Source organism: Branchiostoma belcheri, unplaced genomic scaffold (genome assembly GCF_001625305.1).
Source record: "Branchiostoma belcheri isolate BF01 breed outbred unplaced genomic scaffold, Haploidv18h27 scaffold85, whole genome shotgun sequence".
Taxonomy (NCBI): domain Eukaryota; kingdom Metazoa; phylum Chordata; class Leptocardii; order Amphioxiformes; family Branchiostomatidae; genus Branchiostoma; species Branchiostoma belcheri.
The window spans coordinates 1,156,112-1,164,991 of NW_017804520.1; the positions used below are offsets into that span (position 1 = coordinate 1,156,112).

General features: G+C 39.3%; 1 protein-coding gene across 1 annotated transcript in view; it reads right to left on the minus strand.

Moving 5' to 3' along the window:
* Positions 1–4,724, minus strand: part of LOC109487074 (neo-calmodulin-like) — a 35,745-nt gene extending 31,021 nt beyond the window's left edge. Inside the window, exons 1-2 of the mRNA XM_019791034.1 lie at positions 4,645–4,724; positions 1,394–1,465 (exon numbers count right to left, since the gene is read on the minus strand). The gene's annotated coding sequence lies outside the window, so the exon portion shown is untranslated. The remainder of the gene's footprint in view (positions 1–1,393; positions 1,466–4,644) is intronic.
* Positions 4,725–8,880: the final 4,156 nt, after the last annotated feature.

The following is an 8,880-nucleotide window of genomic DNA, read 5'->3' on the forward strand; positions in this document are numbered from 1 at the left end:
AAGCTCACAGACCTTACAATTGCGTAGGTTTCTGACGTTTCGGGGGCGAGGAAATGCCATTGACAATGAAGGATGACTCACATCGACAGGAAATAGCGAGATCCCAAAATAGCCTCCATCGTAGACACTGTAAATTGACATATCTTCGCGTGGATTTCGTGATAGGAGTGGGTGGGTGAGTTTTTCACTTTTTTTTTTTACAAATTTCGAAGTTCGCATTCGAAATTATACTGTAGTAAACAAAAGGCACTGCGCAAACCACAAAAATAGGATCACCGCAAATATTTCAACATTTACAGTATCCTACTTTTTGCATAGTAGCCGTTACGAAGACTCATGTCATGATGACACGTTTTGTACGACACGAGTCATATGCATGTCCGGCCAACCCCACCATACCTCCTACCATAGATTACAGCTTCCGACGGATATATGACGTCACTTATGTCTACAACAGAGCGGAATTCTTACCCCACAAGACCCCTATACACACCCTCGCCTTGTACTCCACAACAGCGGACGTTGAGTTTGTTTTCTAAGTAAAATAACATGTATCAAACCTTAGCCTTAGGCTCCCACAATCGGAAATGCCTCCGAATTATAAAGAGAGGCCGTCAAAAAGGAGAACTTCTGGCGCGTTCGCATGAGTCTCCTACGAAAACACGGTGGACAATAGAAGGAAAACACCCCGGGCAGAAAGCATAACATTGACAGTGTAGTTACACTGTAGAGGTGCCGTGGCTAGGCAATGAAAGGAAATACATGTCAGGCTATGTTCGAGTCACGGACAACATGCTAGCCCCTGCATTTGTGTAGTGTCAGTAAATGTTGGACGATTTCTCTTCCCCCTCCCTGTGCCTACCTACTTTACAAACACCAAACGTTTACGCCGATTAGGATTATGCTTCAACGCTTTGTGTAGTCCACGTTAAGAGCATTATGTATACGGAATTCCCACATTTCAGTGCTTGGCAAACATTGGAAACAAACGCCTTTGAGTGCTGGATAACAAATCACCGCGTCAAAGCTCTAGACTTGTCAATTACAATCTAATTGTGTGTGTGTGTGCTACAACTTCGACATGTCAAAACAGAAGGTTTTTGCGTGGCATGCTATTCCATATCTAATGGTAGCTAGCCCGACCGCTGAATTAATTAAGCCAACCGCACTCTGACACTACTATCTGATCAATGCTATTTGTGTCAACACCAAAACCCATGCATAATGCACAGACCAGAGTACAACAGATTTGTCCCATAGTCCACAGACTCCAAAGTTCGTCTACCTTTGTCCAGAGTCCCCACTTGGAAGTATGTACAGTGCTGAATATTTGTCGCTGAACCCTCAAAAATTGGGCAGACATCTTCCGTGACTACAGGAGCGCAAATCTTACCTGAGTTTGTGATAACCGTCTTCCTTGCTTCTCTCGCGACGTCCCCTGGTTACTCTGGGCCCATATTAGAACCTGGAAGGGGAGAAAATGGTACGATTGTCGGTGTGTTTACCTCCAGCCACGAACGGACGTCTCGAGCACACACACTCCGCCGACTGACTTGCCTCGGGGGTTGACCCTCATGAAAAGATGAACTCTGAACCCGTGACCCCAGCGGGAGATTCCAAACTTTCAGGTATTTCCTTTGCAATTTTATTTTTGTCAAAAAATATCTACAGCAAGCTGACACATCATGGAGTGATACCTATTATCATAACAATCAGTAAGGTAAGTCAGTAACATAAAATGTGTATTTCGGTAACGCACAGCTTCCATTTGCGAGACAGGGTACGGTTGCTGGACCGTGATGAAGTAAATTATTGGTATATCACTAGTGTCCACCTATGCTCCAGGGTATTTTGGAGCAAATCTGTGGGAAAACACCGTACCGATTGTTCTGGTGATGTCGGGAGCAAATGTTAGCACGCCCAGGTGATACTTAACCTGGCGTAATCATGCGCAGTGTTTTCATTCATTTTATAAAAACACCCTCAATCAAAACTCAACTTCAAGATATACCATCGCTCTACACTGAAACAGATAACAAACTATGACTTGTGGTGATTATGCAGTGAAATTTGATACACTTTGTTTTCTAGGACAGAGAAGTATTAAACAACAACGTCTTTGCATATGTACATGCACAAGTATTCGAATCACAATACGATGTGTTGAATTGACTTGACTTGACTTGGCTTACATAATTTTGCAATTTCAGAGTAGGAGGGATTTAGACTCCTGTCACCATATATTATGTTAATGTGTTTGAGTAAGAATTAACAGAGCAGACCACATGCGAAGGTAAACTTTATGCATTTGCTTTGCAAATGTTACTTTTTTTTAGTTAACCCTTTTCAATCCAGGTATTATTCAAACCTTTGTGACCCGACTGTGACTCTAAGATGGTAAAACGACATTACACAGACCGCCTGTCCTCACCCCTGCCAACAAGCGGGTCGCAATTAGCACAAACTCTTGTCTCTATTTGTTGGCAGGAATGTCTTCAGATATCCAGTAACACGAGCAAGTTTACATTGTTACTGGGGGCTGTCTAGATACGGGGGCTGTTTGACTTTCAGCTGGCTGAATACACGTACGAGTAGCCCTAAGCCACGTTTTTGTACGGTACTAAATTTAGCAGAGTTAATTTGTTTTCACTACAAGGGTATAAACGTATAACTACATATAATTCTGTGGTATTTATGTAGCTATTTATGTAACTATAAATACTATAATATTTGCCTGTATGCTAACATTCTATATGATATCAATTGCATGTTGGATAATATCACTGCAACTGTAAATATTCCTACGTATCATTTGATTCCAATATCATACTTAGTATTTGAATTAATAAACATATTAACCTCGCAGTACTGTTTGCTGATAGAAGCCATTATTTTCAGGGACAAAAATCATTTGTAACGATTTCAAATCACTGATATATGACAGTAGCCCAATATCCCAGATACGTTATTATAAATCACACATATATCTAGGGTATATGTCCTCTACACTATTCTGAATCCCTGCCAAGGACGTAGAGCATTACATGATGCAATTTGCATGTGTCACTCATATTTCTCTCCATTCTGCAATATTTCTCCAGGAAATATCGATGGATTTTGATGATATGTAATTAAATAACCACTTGGTGACGCACATAACGATAATCGGTTTCTATTTTTGTACACTTCCTTATCCACGGGATTAGAAATTGATCCTTCCGGTCATTAATTTTCTTGCAAAGACGTGAATCATCATTAAGTCCTTGTATAACAAAAACAATTGTTATATTCTCAGAAGCTTCTTAATAATTAATAATATGATTTGTATGTACTGTAATTGAACATGTTCTTTAAATGTCGTACACTGTGGGTATCTGATCGTGCATCATCATTAAGTCCTTGCACAAAAATTGTTATATTCTCAGAAGCGTCTTAATATGATTTGTACGTACTGTGATTAAACATATTCTTGAAATGTACACTTTGGCTACCTGATGGTTTGTAAAATAACGTATGCGCATATCCTTCTCTTGTTTAGGGCGTCAAGTGGTTAATTGTGTTAATGATCCATTTAAAACACACGACGTGTCCTTGTTCGAACGCTTTTAAATTCCGTGGGGTGTCCCGGGAAAGATAATGATTATGTCTGCAGTGATTGTGGCAATTCAGTCGGCAATATAACGTCCTTGTTTGAGGCATGCTTGTGCCGTGACTCGAATATCCAAAACGACACGACAACACAACTTACAATATTGCGGCCCATTCAGACAATTTACTGGTGACGTCTTCCGAAGGATAATTAACATTTTGAATGGGTACAATTTTTATCGTCGTTCTTTCCTACTACTAGTACGTCGCCGTGCGTATCCAGATGTTGAAGGTTTCAATCGGTAACTATGATAAATGTACATGTTACATGTTGTCCTATAGCGACAATGTTGTCCTATATATTCCGAATGATAATTAACATCTTGAATGGGTACAATTTTTATCGTCACTCGTTCCTACTACGCCGCAGTGCCTATCCAGATGTTGAAGGTTCCAATCAGTATCTATGATAAATGTACATGTTACATGTTGTCCTATAGCGCTAGAGTAGTCTCCATTCAGCTAGCTGAGCGTGCTAGCTGGCCACAAAGGACGGCAACGCCCCCCTTTAAAAAACACGACAGAGTACGGAAGTTGGCAGACACTAGTGTGAATAAAACAGCAAAGGGCATTGGCATAATATAATTGTAAATATATAAAATGTACAAAAGATATTCATCGCTGGAAAACGAAATTTTTGTAAGCAATTTTACACGCGTACGGCATTAAACATATACTTAACAGTACATGAATGTCCAACAACAATGGCAGCAACAGCAACGTATATATAGATAGGTACTACGTAGCGACAAGGCCAGAATTATTATTCTATTAGCCTTCCCTGTTTACTCCGGCCAGTTGTCAAACCTGAACATATCGTACCTACAGTGAATACAGATCCAAGGCTGCCCCGTCTTCTCTTAAAACTGCTAATTTGCGATGCGAAATAAAAACCATCAACAGCGAGACAGTCAACGTTACAGGCACCATGGCTTATCTGTATACATCACAGACATTTTTGGTCAGACTAGAAGAAAAACAAAACGTCTATCTTACCGTCTGTTGTGATACGGAGAGAGCGAGCGAGAGCTGTAGTGTAGGTAGCGCCGGTTCGCAGGTAGCTATAGGGCGATTGGCAAGGATCAGTTACAACCTATTACGTCATCCATCCAGGCAACCCAGCGCGCTTTCACGGCAGCCGGTCATCCATACGGGCGGCCCCGCGCGGTCCTGACGTCACGGCTACCGCAGCACAATCCAACCGCGGTACCCGGCACCCCGGTACTAGGGCTGCGTACCTAAACGCAACATCAGGTACAGGTACAAGTACCGGTACAGAGGTTTAGGTACAGGTCCGGACCTGTACCTGTACCTGAACAATTTGACAAATTAACACGTGTTCTTCACTTTTTCAATCATGACACAAACAATAATAAAGTGTTGACAACTTGTCAGTATCTTCCAATCACAACCCTGGATCAGCCACACTCTCGCGATGTCTCGTGAGACTGAGGATCTCAAATCAATCGACGGTGTTTACGTCTTTTCCAGTGCTAATTTTTCGTCTTTGTGGTAGGATTTACCTATCTTTAGTCATATACATGGTGTAAACTAGCTATTTCGGTATATACTCGTTACTTCATGATCCGGTATTTTGGACCTGTACCGAAACGATTTTTACGGTATTGGACCGGTACAGTGTACCGGTCCGCAGCCCTACCCGGTACATTATGTCAGCCACCCTCTCAAGTTTCCCGGGCTTTATACAGGCGTCGGCGTCACGTTTCTTTTGTTTTTGGAACCCCTATCTATCATTTTGTATAAGGGTATAACTATAAGGTATTTATCAGGCACAGTCGGGGCTGGTTTATAAAATCGATATATAGTCTGCCCATGCATCCCCGTGTCTGACTTGAGCCTTGATTAATATTATGATGCCCGCGAGCATTCTCCCGGACTCGGGCACATTCAATTTTCGACCAAACGGATGAGACAATCATGCAATGCCGATGGAATATCCGCGCACCTTACCAAGGCCAAGGTTAGGAGAAGGGGTGCGCTCTGGGGATTTGGTTAAACCAGTTCCCACTCAGTGCGACTAGGAAACGTGTTTTCGATTAACATCGAAAATTTAAGATCTCAAAATATCCAATATTTTGTAATCGCTTACCAGATGTATTCTGTAATGCAGGCAAAATGATATCTTCAAATAACGACGCTTATAAAATATTTCAAATCATAAACATCGTAAAACGTTATATATGTTATACTATTGTACAAATGCAGCAGCCGAATGACAATTTACAGTAAAGTCTAGAAATTTAAAACAATTACGATTTCATTACGTAGCCACAACTATTTCTGGTTCTAAAATTGAAAACGTTATAATGCTGTTGATAAATTATTCATCATTTCTTTGTTGTATATTTCAAAACAATTATGATTTTGTGACGTAACCAAAACAACAGGCTCAATCAAGTTCGTACCATATTTCTGTTTGCAAACATTGAAAACATTATGTTTTTGCTTTCATTTATATCGCTGAGACAATATTGAAAAAGTTAAAACGTTTTGGAACAACCATTTTCATGGCGAAGGTAAAATAACACATGCAATCAAGAAACTGAACAATATTGGCGATTATGAGTATTGAATCGTATTGTTACGTCCTTGTGTTTCAATATTCTTGTATGTGTCTACATTTATGAAATTATGATTATGACTAAAAAATTCTTCAACCTCAGTTATCGAATAATATAATGTGAGCAAGCAATCATTATTTCAGATTGTGAATACTAGAATTTTATTGTATTGTTACGTCCTTATTTTTTATATTCTTACATTCATAATTCACTATTTCTTTCTCCTCATTAACTCATTATGCGCAAGCAATCAAGAATATAAATCATATTTCTGATGGTGAATATTGTATCGTATGGTCATATTTGTGTATTTGAACATTCTTAAACATATATACACTAATTTGAATTATAACAAAGCAAAAACATTTAGAGTTGTGAAATGGTTACTAAATGGTTAGAAAGTAGTTTTTAGTCGTGAGTGACTCAAATAGGTCATTGGGAGATGAGGTTAGGATTAAATATCCAAAAACTTCAGAATTACATGAACTCCTAATATCGAGTATGCGACACGTATTAGGTACAAACTAGCTAGATAAATAGCAGTAGCATCATTATGTGATCCGCGTCTGAATCTACGGCTCGCAATACCAATTCGAAATTGATTTTTCCCGCCATTTAACTAGGTCAGCTTGAAGCAAGCCAAATATAGAAAAGCTGCAGTGATAGGATCTCATGAAAGTAGGCCAACCTGAAAGTTTCTTATCAACCGATTTTTGGAAAGTGCTACTGGCTAATACTAGTAGCCATGGGAGGGGAAAAACTATAAGTATGCGTAATCAACTTAGATAGAATAGATAACAATATGAATGCAATGTTTAGCATCAAGTTTCTTATGTACTTAAAGATTATTTCATTCCATCTTTATCAGATGCGAGATTTTTGACTCCGTGACCAATTTTACTTTTCCTTGTCCTTGATATACAAGAGCCCCTTCCCCTTTTTACTTGTCAGAAAATCCGTGGCGTTTTCAGTTGAATACATCTATTCTCTTGTATGTACAAATTAGAGCTGGATCTGTTTTTGCCATTATAGCACGTGTGTTTATGTAGGCTGTCTTTTGTTCCGGAAACATAAGGAGACAAACAGCCCGAGGGAGCTACAAACATTTATTCTGTGATTCGTCTGACTGATTTGACCCAACATATAGTTTAGCACTCTCCAAGCAGATGCTGATGGGGGAATATCGTTACCTTTTTATATATTTTGGTCGCTACCCCCACCCACTAAAAAAACGGAGCATATATATATAAAAAGGTAACGATCTTCCCCCGTCAACATCTGCTTGGAGAGTACTGAACAACATGTTGGGCCAAATCAGTTCCATGCAAACAAGTAAAGTCATGAGGTTTCTCTGACGTACGGAATGGAGTTAATTATTAAGACGGTATCATTTGCACTGGGGGTCCGTTTATAGATTAGGTAAGTATATTGTTTTAAGTTTCAACAGGTTCAGAATCCGCCGGCTTACGTTTGAAAGATACTTCCGTAATCTGCTACAATCTACAAATATACGTATACGCGAGATACAGGTATAAGCTTATATGCGAGCTCATATCTCGGTGTAGGATTGGTTTAGTTGTATTCCATATGATCAGTCAACTATTATAACATGCTCATTTTCGCCCAAGCAAGTCAATTGATTTGTTAGCCAACGTGTGTTTGCTTTGTAATTATATCGAACCTAATTCTATTTTCGACTTAAAAATAGAACACGTGTTAATTACGCATGAAGGATTTAGTAATCAAGTTAGTAGTTACATACAAAAGAAAGCACTCTACAGATCGAACAAAGGTACATACGGAATAAAGGATTTGCTGTTTTGTAAATTATATGGAATTTGAAAGAATATCATATTTTTATGATATTCTTTTTTGATTTCATATGGTTTTACACACGAACCTTCGTTAGGTAAATTGAAAATCCCACATTAAAAATTAAATTTGATAAACTATTGTATTCTACTTCGTCAAACAAGTTCGATTACTATAATGATAGTAGTTTTTAAATTCACACAGACATTGCCATCCTGTACTTGTGCAATATCCGAAGTGTTTTTACTACTTTTTTTCTATATTTTGACATCTTTATTTTCTAGGAATTTGTATGTTGTGATTGGACGTAAAATCTTCTCTTTTTTTCTCGTCCATGTCAATCTGTACTGAGGCTGAATGATGATACCTTCCTTCAAAATTAGAAACTCCGTGAATGATGACAAAATTATGCTTGAGTTTGAGTTTATGCAAACGTATCACTGCGCACAACTCGCCAAAATGTTCAAATTCCAAGACCGAGAATTCCATGACTGTTGGACTTTGTTGTGATTAGGCGTAAAATCTACATTTTGCTCGTCCTTGTCGATTAGGAAGTCACGAATTAGAAAATGAATGAGTTTACGCAAACGTCTCACTGCGCAAAACTCGCGAAAATGTTCGAATTCCGAGAATTCCAGTGCCGGATTGACAGTAACGTTCCCACGGGTAGTAGTTATGCTTCCTCCCAGGTCCGTTAGGCGTACCTCTGGGGCAATTATGGGGGGAGTAGAGTGCAGCCGACGTCATCAGCGACAACCTGTTTCATCAAGCTATAATAAACCGCGTCAGAGCGGCAAACATGACCGAACAACCGAGAAAACCGGACAAAAAACAGTCA